Consider the following 13,621-nt stretch of genomic DNA (forward strand, 5'->3'; position numbering starts at 1 on the left):
AACACATGGCTGAACTTGAGAGCCAGACTTGACTACCAATGACATCAAGGATTGTCAGTCTAGTTTTAGGTGTTTCACATTGCTTCAGCTCTTGATTTTAGGTAATTTCCTACCAGACCTTGGCTTTGTATAGGTATAATCCTCCCTGGAGAGGTTCGTGTATCTCAGGTCATGATATCTATTGCTGGTACTTTTTAATGGCATTGCTGAGTCATAGTAGCAACATTCAGTTAGCAGACATGTAAAACATAGAACATGCACAAAGTCTCTCATTTTTCTAATCTTATTAGTTTTAGTCCATTTTTCATGTGTTTTATTATTAATCAAGCAACGTGGGCTTGAGCAGTAGCACTCTGCATTTTCTGGTTCTTAAAATCCTGTGTGCACATTTACCAAGACTATTGAGATATAATTATGCAGAGGCAGGTTTTCTTAGGCTTACAAAAGAAACAGCCTATTAGCCTAGATCAGTTTTGAAGAAAAACACATCCTGAACCACAGATACAGCTTATTTTCAGAGTAGTGTATGTACTTCATACATGGCATATGTATCTTAATTTTAAATTGTATATTCACCTATCAGCAAGTTTATCTGGAAATTTACACAATTATTGCACATAACCAAACCTTTTAGAAGACATTCTTCAACATTATCCAATCAGGCATGTAAGTTTAGTTTACTTTAGCCACTTCTTTTATGGTTCTTTAAACAATCGGCCAGTAAGCAACTGAAAAGAGCTCTCAGGAGATTTTCAGTTGACAACTTCAGGCCACAGTTTATTAGCATATAGGTATGCTAGGGCGAGATTCTGTGTTGGATTTTCAAGCTTATTGATTTCAGTGAGCCTATATAGCATAACCACAGTCAGAATTTGAATTTTGCTTCTGACAAGAGGTATTCTCTTTTTAACAATGCCTAAAAAAATGTTTGTAGGAGAGTTCTATACGTACTATTTTAAAATATCTAAAACTCCAATTTTCGGTTTATGTATTATGCAAAGTTAGATATTGCTCCACTGAAATAGCTTCTTGACGCCATATCCTACTTACTACATTAGGGGAGGTTTTTTCTGTGAAAAGTATAATCAGTTTTTTAAGGTTGTCTGTTATATTTTTGTTCACTACCTGGAATTATCATTATTACAACTTATTGTAGAGTCATGTCCATATGTGTTGCCAGTCTTTGACAACCAGTAGGTCACTTTGAATGTATTACTTGGTGTCTAAATCACAGCCTTCCTCTCCTTAATCATTAAGAAACAAACCCATAAACTTCAGTGGCACAACAAGGATATCTCCTTGGGTATCAATTTTAGGCATTTTTTATTCCTGTGATTAAGATTTGATGATGATTAAAGTGGATTTCTCTTCTTTCTATTTTTTTTTAATTGTCATTAGGAAGGATTAGTAGGCTGATTGATTTCCTTGTTCGTTACATTTTCAAATAGAAGATTCAGAAGTAAATAAGCCAAGAAGACACAGAAGCGAAGAACTCCTGTAGGTTTTTTGTAATTCTTTCCTGATGGTTAGGGTTGGAAAATAACCAGATACAGTAACTGTTGAAAGCAGCACATTAAGTTGGGTCACAGGGATCCTCACTTCCATCTAGGAGTGTTCAGATATCCTTCACCTTGACTTCTGCTTCCTTAACTTGACATCTGTGCTGTTGAAAAGACAGCTGGAAGTGCCAGTGAGATAAACTACCCAGGAGAAATGCTGAATGGACTGAACATAGCAAGCAGGAACCTTCATAAGCTTCTCATAGTTCCGTCACCACTGACGATGCTTTTCTGTCCTTGTATGGAAAAATGCTTTCTTCTATCGAAAGGGAGCACAGGGGATTGAATAAATATCTTAGCCAACTATGGAATGGAGTCTCCTCTGATAGATCTCAGGCTGTGGCAGAGGCCTAAAGAATCCTATGCCAAAACACTTAGGATTGTCCTGTATTAGTCCAGAAAAGGTTAAGTCAAAATGTAAAACTGTGTCCTAACTTCTATACACAGCTGCTCCATTTATATATAGGAACAGATTTTAGCAGAAAATGGTCTGAGAAGTTTGAATACCAGAGCTGCCTGTTACAGGAATTGTTGGGCATGCACAAAACAGAAGTAAATGAACAGTTTTTACTGTGGAAATAAGTGCATAATTAGAATGTGCACAAGAATTCAAAGCAACAACTTGAAAAGAGTGGAACAAGGAGGTGGAAGAGCAAGCACACATGAAATGCAGCTCTGAATGCATTTTACAGCATTCAGCACAAACAAAACCAGGCAACTTGGTTTCAAATGAAGCTCTGCACATTGAAGGCAAAATGTTTTTAATATGCAAATGCAGTTTGGTTTTCTGTTTTGCATCATTTGTTAGAGCTTATTAAAGAAATCTTTCCAATGCACAATGGATTTGCTAAATTAAAAAATAATAATAATAGAAATAAAGAAAAGAAAAAAAGAAAAAAGAAACAGAGGCACTATGTTAAAAAAAAAAAGTGTTATTTTGTTAATTAGTGGGATACAAGACTGAATCTTGCAATCTATATTTCAACATATTCCCAGAAGCAATGGGAAGGAAACTAGAAGGCAGCCCTCCATAATGCTGAAGGGCTGAAGGAAGTTTGAAATTATTTGTATTCATAAGAAAGAAGGAAAGAAAGAAAGAGAGAAAGAGAGAAAGAAAGAGAGAAAGAGAGAAAGAAAAAAGAAAAAAAGAAAAAGAAAAAGAAAAAGAAAAAGAAAAAGAAAAAGAAAAAGAAAAAGAAAAAGAAAAAGAAAAAGAAAAAGAAAAAGAAAAAGAAAAAGAAAAAGAAAAAGAAAAAGAAAAAGAAAAAGAAAAAGAAAAAGAAAAAGAAAAAGAAAAAGAAAAAGAAAAAAAAAGAAAAAGAAAAAGAAAAAAAAAGAAAAAATAAAAAAGAAAAAGAAAAAAAGAAAAAGAGAAGATACAAGATGTGAAACTGGTAAAACAATTCAGCAAAACTGTACAGATTTGCCCTAGCTGAGCTTGTCAGTTATTGCCATGAGTAGAGCAGTGTAAGAGCAGGAATACCTACTGTCAGAAGGATAACTGTGGTACATTAGACAGCTAAGGCAGAGAGTATTTTACAGCCAGATTTTCCCTGATCCAGCTCCAGGAGTCCACACCACTGATTGTCAAGAGCTTACCATAGTCCATCCTCCTCAGTGGGATGTCTCCCTACTCTCCCTAATTATTTTTATCATTAATTGCTTTTCTTCATCAGAAGGATCCCTGCAGCCAACTTTCCTACCCACTGTTTACCAAAAGACATATTTTCCAGAGCAGATGGGACAAAAGGTGCTCCCCAGTTTGAATAAATATGTGGCTACACACTAGTGGCCAATGTGTATAATAATTTCTGGTCTTTGTCTGAAACTGCATGCAGGCTTGCACCCACAGAGAGCTGCAGCAGAGTAAATTTCTGCTGGATAGTGTGCAGTATCAACCTAAAATATAGCAGAAAAAATCCTCATTGGGGTTGCTGAACAGCAGGAGGACCCACTCACGTATGAAGCTTTTCATTTAAGTTTAATTAGATGAATAATAAAGGCAGCATAATAAGGATTTAGATGAATGAGATGCCTTTCTCCCCACATATGTACTGACATGCAGAGAAATAATAACAGGAGAGGACACCAATTCTTTGAAGGAAGCTACTTTCAAAAAGTAGTTAATATTTTTCCCCAAGTATATCTGTGAGGGTTTGCAACAAGAATATGAACAGGACAAAGACTTAAAATAGCCTACAGAGCAGGTATGGTAAGGGATTTGGAGAAGAAAATGACCCAGACATATATACTACATCCCAAATCTGCTCTATGTAAATTTACATATTTGTATATACTTTATAACCATATGCTCACTTAGAAAAACACTGGCACTGTTATAGAGTGGTTTAGGGCACCAAAACCCCAAACCATCCATAACCATGCAATGGCTTTAAGTTTCCGTGAGCTTTAACTGTGACATGAGTTACTATTTTAAGATATATATATATGAAGTAGTACCTTATGCTGTAAGGTGCTACTGGCTTTCATAACTTTATACAAGCAGTGCAAATCTTGGAGGCCTAACTATTTGTTTCCTCATGAGAAGTGGAAATAATATTTAGTAGCTGCTCAAGGTACTGATTGCAGCTCAGTTGCATGGCCCAAGGGACAAACACTCAGGACTTTAGGTGCCATTTGCAAATTCAGAGTTCTGGTTAAGTTCATTTAAAGGAGAAGAAGATGCACACAGACAGAAAGGGCAATAGCTAAAGAATCACTCATGAAGATGCATGGAAGAGGAAACAGAGGAGAAGTCGTCGTCACCATGTCACTAATTAGACCGGCCACCACATAATGAACAGGGTGATGGGGAAAAGAAGCAAGGAAAAATCCTGTTTTGTTTCTCACTCCCTTTTGGTATTTGGGGAAATGAAATTTTTGGACTTCTTGATAAGTAAGCAGGATTTCATTAAAGAAATATCAATTCATATTGCCAGTTTCTTCTCAAATGCCATTAAATCTGGAAGGCCTTGAATATTTAGTAACAGACCAGAAGTACAAAAGCTTCTAATCATTTTAGTTTGGATAATGTTGTATACAGCCTACAACCTACTCCTACTTAAAACAGAAAATCAAAATATATTCAGCAATTTGTATTATGATCTGATTTTTTTTAGAATTGATTTGAACATTTCCCACAGAATTAAATTTTAAATTTCCAGCATTCTCTATATAAGGTCTTTGTGAACAAGATTTTCCAGCATGAAACGGCTCATTTTAACAGCTAATGAAATAAATGGTGCTTTCCTCTTTATTTTGCCACAGTATCTCCATTTGACTTCTAACAACTTTTATGAGCAAACATTAAGAATTAAGTGAGGACTTTGGGGAGGTCTGACTTTACAAGATATAAACTTACAGCTGACATTTCTGGCTTTCTTCACTGAACTGCAAACAAAATTTAAAGAGATAAGATCACTGTAAGACTATGGTTTGAGCAAGACTATACTTCTGGTACCATCAGGTTTAAAAACAGAGTGAGTGAGACTAGAATCTGGGAACATTTTACTAGCATATCACTTTATATGAATATTATCATATAAATATTTTAAAATCCTTTGCTTGTTTCCAGTAACTTCAATAAACAAAGCTTATAAAAATAACATACTAACTGCCACAGATCTTTTTCTAATGGTTTCATCAGAAATACCTTTCCCACTCATTTTTTTTTCATCTTCCACATATTGCAGGATTGTAAAATGAATACTTTAAAATAAAGGCAAAATACCAAGGAGAAATTAGGTATCCAAGAAACAATGCAGTATCCACAATTCAAACTGTGACTGTTCTACGTTGCTTTGTCTATGCAAAGCACACTTAACACCAATGAAGGTGATTACAGGAAGGATGAAACCAGCATATGTGCAATTGCATATATAAAATAATGACTTCAGACACACAAAAAAGCATTAAAATAAATCACCCACATTAGCTTGAAATACTCAAATGTTTGTAAAAGTAAAATTGACAGTACATCAAGTAAGTGTATATTTTCCATATATAAGGATTACATCCCGAAAGTCCAACTTCCAATATGTTTGTCTGATTTATAAGCTGCTGGATATTTGGGGAATACCTAAGCATCCCAACTAACTGAGGCTGGCTGTAGCAAAAAGTGAGTATAGAGGATTCTGGGCAGAATTTGTCCTTGGGCTTTTGCTTCTCTCCTCTTTTGAGAGTTGAATGTTCTCCTTGGCATCTTTAAAGCAGTTTTGTAATGTAAGCAAAGGCTGAACAATGAAAATGAATTTAAAACTTACATGCTTTCAGTCACATTAACTCCCTGCACAATGTAATATTGTATAAACATGGGAAAATAGTCCAAACTAACTACGGCAATTGTTCCTTGGAGTGTGTTTTCTTAAGAATTATATAGACAAAAGCATGGCAAGACCAATAATTCTGTCTTGTAACAGCCCATCTGTGATGCAACTCTGGAAATTACTATTTATTTTCAGTGTTTGAATAATATTTTGAAGTGACTCTCTATGGAAATATTATCAAATACACCCAGAAAAACTTAGTACAATGGTTGAAATAAATGCAAGTATTTGGCATCACTATGACCTGCCTCTCTCTCAGTTTCTCAAAAAAATGTAACTGACAGCTTTCTACATCCAGTTGTTGGACAGTGTTATATCTAACAAAGAAGTCAAAAATGCAAAGATAAGTTGGCTAATTTGCAAATAGATATAAAAATTCCAGAAATTAAGACCAACAGCAGAACTTCAGCTGGTGCAAGCTGCCTTCCCTCTTGAAGGTCTTCCAGTATCCCCTCTTATTTGGTTCAGGAATTAGTGCTAATTGTCAGCTAGCAGAGTTCCAGTTATCTGAATTAAACAAACAAACAAACAAGCAAACAATGACAACAAAACCAAAAACAACAGCCTTGAGATTGTCACAGTAAAAGAACAAGAGTCAGAATATAAAATTGTATACAACAAAATACCTAAGAGTACCATGAGCCTAACATGACACCTTACTGTGATCCTAGGAGTCCAAGAACTTGAATGGGACCATTATCTCACATTATCTCAAGTGAGTACCTTCCAACCCTACCATGCAAAATCATGATGATGGAAAAACAGCAAAATTCTAGCTATCACATAATCTTTTGTTTTTCTTTTTATTAGATCAAAATTCTACTTGGGTTAAGATCCTTCAGGGAGATTGCATTGTTTCTTTGCAGGGATTGCTGGTAGGGGTTTATGGAGGAGTTGATATGTTGTAACCAGTGGTAATGGTAGAGAGGCCTTCTAAAGGAGGCATATTTTGCAGTATACCCTAAAATTTTCAGAGGACTGCTACTCATAGAAACCTTATGATTCTTACAAAAAATGAAGCTTTCAAAAACTGCTGTAGTTGATTAATAAATTCTTCTTCTTTAAGTGTATTTTTCAATATTCTTCCAATAGAAACAATATTTCTCTTGCTAACCATAGCTTAAATTCCCTTTAGCCAAGGGTTATATGATTCTTTGGGAATTTAGATGGCAATGAACAAATTAAAATAGTATTATCTTAAAGGTATTTATCATCTTTTACAGAAACTGATAGTCCTCCAAAACGTAGATGTCATATCAGATGTCATGAAACACAGAGTAACTTCTCTCCTTAGATAGTAAGACACACAAACTTTGTATTCTTAAGTTAGACCTCTGGCTTCAGACGTAGTGGTACCAATTCACTTAATAATATATCATCTGACTTTCTCTATTTCCATTTTCATTTCATAACATCTCTGCTTTTCCCTACTAACCGTACAACCAATCCTTTAATAATTTAGTCAGTGTTGTGAACCTAACATCTCTTTGTCTAATTCTGCAGAAACTTAAAAATCTATTTGATCTTAACATCATGAGTATAGCATGGTTTCTTCTTAGAAGCACTTTCCTGTGCTTCATTTTTTTCATCCCTAAATTGAAACTCATAGCATCCGTGGATAACATAAGTAAATTCTTTCATATGCTTCTTTGAGGTCTGCTAATGAAAAGGACCAGGAGCAGAATAGTAGTGACTATTATGGACTTAAATGAAGTCCTAAATGAGTCCTAAAAAGAAAAGACTGTAGTTCTTGATTGTTACATATAGAGGTTTATTCAGCAGTCTATTCAGAACACTTATACAATTATCTTGCAGATATCATGACCCATGGGTTTCACCCTTACATTGTTGCATTTGGATAAGTATTATATAAACTTGTCTTAATTGCAGTAATTCTGAAACCCTAGTAAGACTCAAGGGCAGATCACTTTGAAAAAAACAACTGAATGAAATACACTTAAAATAACTGTAATACACTTAAAATAGATGTGTTCCTGAGAATTTCATGTGTTCCTCAAAAGTGTGGCCTAATTCCAGTCTTCTTGTAGTTTATATCTGTATGAGTAATTCCACAGAATCAGTGGCCTTACGCCAGAATAACACTGGCAACTGAGGACAGAAGTAGACCGTGACTTTCCATATATATTTATTTTAATTAATTTATTTTATCTCATTTGCCAGGACAAAAAGGACCTGGCAACAAACTCAAAACTGTCTCTAGGTATGAGACAAGACAAAGATAAGCTTTTCCAAATTCATTATTTTACAACTATTTTACAACTATTTTTTGTTTACATTTGTAACATTATTTACAACTATTTTAAATAGAAACTGGAGTTTCTATTTAAATTAAGTAAAGATCTTTGGCAAATTAATTACAAAAACAGAGCAGGTGCTTTTTCTTCAAGAAAAAGTATGAGGCAACTGTAAATGGATGTGGCTTGACTGTGGATGAGAAAAGTATCATACATGTAGCATGAGAGAGCATGGTAACTTTTTTGGCTAGTAAGCTAGTGTTTTCATTTTTTGACATAACAGGGAAAAAAAAAAGACTAGGACTAGAATTTAAAAAAAAAAAATTAGATCCTTTTGCTATCATGAGTTTTCAGGCCCCCTCTTCTTTGAATACAGGAAAAAATATTTTTGTCTATGTTTCTCTAAACTATATGCAAAGGTACACTATGGTACATAAATTATTATCAAAGCCAATTTTATTAATAAATCAGTGTGGTAATAAGGCAACCCACTCAAAGGAAATTCTTGCCTAAAACTTCCAACATCCCAAATAATGGCATGATTAAGTTCAAGCAGGACAGCCATTTGATTTTTGTTTCTCCTAAATAATAAAATGACATCTATGATTAAGCAAGCATTCCATTAAAACAGTCTCCCTTTTTCTTTATCTTAAAGCTTGCAGGGAGACAATGAGAATGATAATGATCAGTATGAAAGGGAGTGATCTATCATCCAATTATCCAAAGGTAGTAGAGAGAAATGATGTTAAAAAAGCAACTCAGAACTGTCCAAACATTAAGATTATTGGCTGTATATTTGAGTAAATCTATGTGAAAAATGCCTAGAAAAACAAAACTCTTTGATCTTAGTTTGTCTCATGCAGAAATCCACTCCAAAAGGAAAGTCAAGAGTTCATAGCAAATTCTTACTCATTTAGTCTGGCAATTTAACCAGCAGATACTGAATCCAGCTCAGCCCAGGACCAGATGGTATTCATCCAGAAGTTCTAAAGGAAATAGTCAAATTATTAAACGTGATGTGTATCCTCTTGCTTACAACTACATTGTCGCCAGAGAAAAAATTTTTGCAAATGTGATGCCAATGTTTAAACAGGGCTCCAGTGGAAACCCGTGTGATTAAGAGCCAGTCTGTAAAACTGGCATCCACAGGAGGAAAACTGGTGGGTACTGCAGAAACAGATAAAAATGTCTGGACGCTTGGTCTACGCTTTTGTAGAAGAAAGCCACACCTTGCAGATTTAGAGATCTGAAGTTGTGAACAAGATGATCCAGTTTGTTTAAACTGTGACTACGTAGTTGTTGGGATTTGCTTGAGACAGCAGTCCCTCACTTGTTCCACACTTGCTTTTGGCTGAAATTAATACCTCTGGAGTGAATCATGGCTCACTAGTTAACCCACAACCTTTCATGTCTCTGCCCTATCTGGTGCCTCTCACCACACCACCCTCCATTCATTTGCTCCCTGCACACTTTGCTACTATGACAAGAGGCTCCGCAAAGCAGACTGCATCCAAAGCAGTTTGGTCCATTTAGCATTTCTGGTGACTACATGGAGCCTCCTGGCACGGCTTTAGGCCTTGTTGGCTTTAGGCCTCTTGGATGTGCTTAGGAAGCATGCCTTGACACTGTTAATGGGCCCGTTAAGGCGCAACCCCTGGACAGCTGGGGCTGATGCCCTGGGTTTACAGAGCTTGTACTGAGCTGCAGCCCAGGCCAGGCTCAGCCAGCTGAGAGCACAGTGACTAGTACTGCTGCTGCTGCTGCTGCTGCTGCTGCTGCTACTACTACTACTACTGCTACTGGGGGGACTAAGTAGTGATATGGACCACTGATAACCAGCTGCGTACAGACTCCCATCGGTGAGGAGTATTATGCTGAGTCCTTCACAAGGGAAAAGTCTCTGACACTTCATCCTTTTCATCCTTTTCCATGTGGCGTTTTGTGGCAGGCTTTTTGTGCACAGCCTGCCACTGCCACCACTAGTGGGCTTGCATTGGCAGATAAGGGATGATGCCATCCGCTCACACTGTAGTTCAGGACAATAAACCTGAAAGATGTCACCTAAACTTGCACATCCAGAAAAAAGAAGTTGCAATTCAAACATGGATCTGGACTTCTTGAGTTCGGGAGTTGTAGGTCCCTTATAACTCAGGGTATTCTATGATTCCCCCAAAAAGGCACGCTTTCCTTAGGCTGGCAATCAGAAGAAATTACTTGGCAGCAAAGTTCCCGACTCCCATGATCATCCTGTGGGGACACAGCCAATAAGCCATGAGTAACTGGTGATTCAGTGGTGGCTGTGCTGCTGAAGATCTTAACAACAACACATCAATGGCAGCCCCAACTTGTATGCATGCTTTGGGCTTCATGTTTTCTTTCCTCAGCATAGAACATTGTTCCCCTGTGCTATGAGCATAACCCACATTACTGAGCTACTGTATCACTTCTCGGTTTGTGTCTTCATTGCTTCTCCAGCAGGAGCTTCCAAAGGGCTGGGATGGTTTAGCACATTCAGCAATCATTGTTCACAAACAGGCCTGGAAGACTTCTTTGGGATGAGGGAGCAAAGCTGGCATGGATTTGCATGCCAGAATTATGAGAGAATTAGGAGAATTATGGAAGTGGGAGTTCAGCAGCAATTAAAGAACATGGACAAATAGGAGACCATTGGTCTGAAATGAAACAGAGAACAACATCATTAAAAAATTAGAAATAAAAAGTAGGAATGAAAAGTAGGTGTGAAAAGCAATTATGAATGGAGCTTCACAGAAAGCTTTGCTACAGCTGTTCATCACTTTCATAAATGCAACACAACATGGGAAAAGGGGTGAGATGAAAGAGTTTGCTGATGCTAAATCATTCAAGGAGGGGAGAAGCGAAAGAGGACTTTGAAGAGTTGCAGAAAGCTCTTTCTGATAAAACAGGGTGAATAAAAATCACTGCCAAGTAGAAAACAATTATAATTTTTTATGAATAGAGTAGAGCTCTGAAATAGCTATTAATATGCAGAAAAGAGACTACTGAACTTACAGTAGATTCTTCCTTGAAAACGTCAGTTCAATTCTCAGTGGTCATAAGAAAGGCAAATAGGATTACAGGAATTATTAGGAAAGGAACAGAGGGAAAACAAAACAAAACAAAACAAAACAAAAACCACTAAAAGTCAATATGACGTTATTTAAATCCTTGGTTCATCCTTATGTGATAACATCTGTGAAAGACTGTACATGAATTAGAAAAGGTGTAGACCTGGGCGACAGTGCTCATGTAAGGTGTGAAACAGCTCATTTACAAGGAATGAATAACTAACCTGATGTTCTTCAAACATGACAAAGTCGTGACAGGTATGAAGAAGCTGCCTTCAGAAGGATAATTTACTGTCTGTCTTGGTACAGCACAGGAAAATAACCTCAGTGCCATCTCCTCGATAGCACTTCATTTCTGGAAGAGCCCCCAGTGGTTCCCCTAAATTTGTTTTCCCTCCCGATCACTAACTGTGTCTCCCACAGTGTCTCTGTAACTTCCCCCGTATCTCCATTCACTCTGTTCCTTTCTTTTCAACTGAGTCCTGGAGCCCAGCAGATGATAAGTTCACAGTCTCAGTCTATATCTAACAACATAAATAAAAATTAATCTTTCTCTTTAGATATTGCTTCCACATGGTACAAGAATAACTTATCTACAACTCATCAGAACACCAGAAATTAACCCCCCACCCCAAAAGTACAGTGGTATAACCAGTGTAAAAGCTGTAGCTGAAAAATTAATTGAGAGAGAATCCAACCCCAAGCAGAAACGCATCTGGAAAAAAGTAATAAAGGTAATACTGCTAATACCAGTCAATACAAATGAAACTGAAAACACATCCAATCATTTCTCTAATGCAGATCTAATAGAAGGTGCCAGGAATACAGAAAGATCTCTCCCACATTAAGAATATGCCCAGAACAACAGTTTGACATCTTGCTTACAGAAGGACTCTAACTGCATTAGAGGTTATTTAATTCAGTAAAGGAATTGGTAAACACAATTACCAGCCTGTGGTTTGCAGCAGGTCAGACCATTATAATAATTGAAAATAATTATAATAGCTTCTTTTGACATGCAAAAGCCTCAAACCAAAAAGTAAAGGTCAAAATAATTTTGATTGAATGTTTCTTATGCCAGCTCTAAAATGTGAAGACTTTAATGAACTGACTGGCATACAGATGCGGAAAGCAAGGTCAGTACCTCAAAGTGCAAAGCACACCTTAGAAAAGCAGACATATCTACAAAATTTGGGCTGAGATTGGCTTGTTGTTGATTTTTTTCAACAGGAAGTAATTTTCAAAAGAAAGAGAAGTTGTTAACAGGAAGTTTTGGCAGCTCAGACTAGACTTTCTGCCTCTCACTCTTGCCTCTGAAGAAGAGTGAAAAAGCAATCTAAATTCAGCAGATTTTTTCCAAAAAGCATCTGTGACTTCCTGTAGATTACCCTCACTAAATCAGCACCTGTCTTGGCTGCCACTTCAGATGTTTGGGATGTTAAAATAATTTGAAATTGACAGAGAAGATGTTCAGGAAATACGGGAATAGTTCAAAATAAATACCAAACTAAAACTGAAAAAAAAAATCTGTTTAATTAAATGTTAATTAAAATTAAATTAATTTGTCATTTAATAGAGTGGTTGATTATTAACATCCATCAATTTAGTCTTAAAATAAATAAATAAATAAATAAAGCTGAATTAGACAGCAAAGAGAAAATCATTTTTTTCAGAGACATTGGTACCTAACACTCAAGCTTAATGGTCAGTCGATGTGAAAATGGAAACAAATTTCAACTTTTATTTCTTCAATATAGTTTTTGGAGATTCACAAGTAGAAAAATAAAACACATGTTATTCTGGACTAATTTCCTACCAGTATAATATAAATTTGAAACTGGAATTGAATTCTGCTGGATTGAATGTTTCTTTCCGATGAGACAGCTACACATCGTATACACTGACATGCCAGCTTGGGTCTGTTTTATCTCGGTTAAAAAAAAAAAAAGAGAGAGAAAGAGACCTGAAGAATAATATGTAAAATAAAATGAAACGTTATAATTAAGCTGCTAAACAAAAGGGAACTTAGAAACTGGAACTTTTCAATCTACTCTCCCTTCCAGTCATGGCACTATAATTCAAGGTTGGAGAGACTGGAAAAGAAATCCAGGACTTCCAGTCTTTGTGTTATCAACATTAAGAGGTCTGTGCCTATTATTATGGACCTGAGATTTGAACTGTGAAATTTGTTTTCAATTGAGTAATAGAAGGGATTAATTTATATTATTAACGTACTTTTCCTTTCTTTCTTTTTCTTTCTTTCTTTCTTTCTTTCTTTCTTTCTTTCTTTCTTTCTTTCTTTCTTTCTTTCTTTCTTTCTTTCTTTCTTTCTTTCTTTCTTTCTTTCTTTCTTTCTTTCTTTTCTTTCTCTCTTTCTCTCTTTCTCTCTCTCTCTC

This window comes from Anser brachyrhynchus (assembly GCF_964034855.1).
Source record: "Anser brachyrhynchus genome assembly, chromosome: 4".
NCBI classification, from domain to species: Eukaryota; Metazoa; Chordata; class Aves; order Anseriformes; family Anatidae; genus Anser; species Anser brachyrhynchus.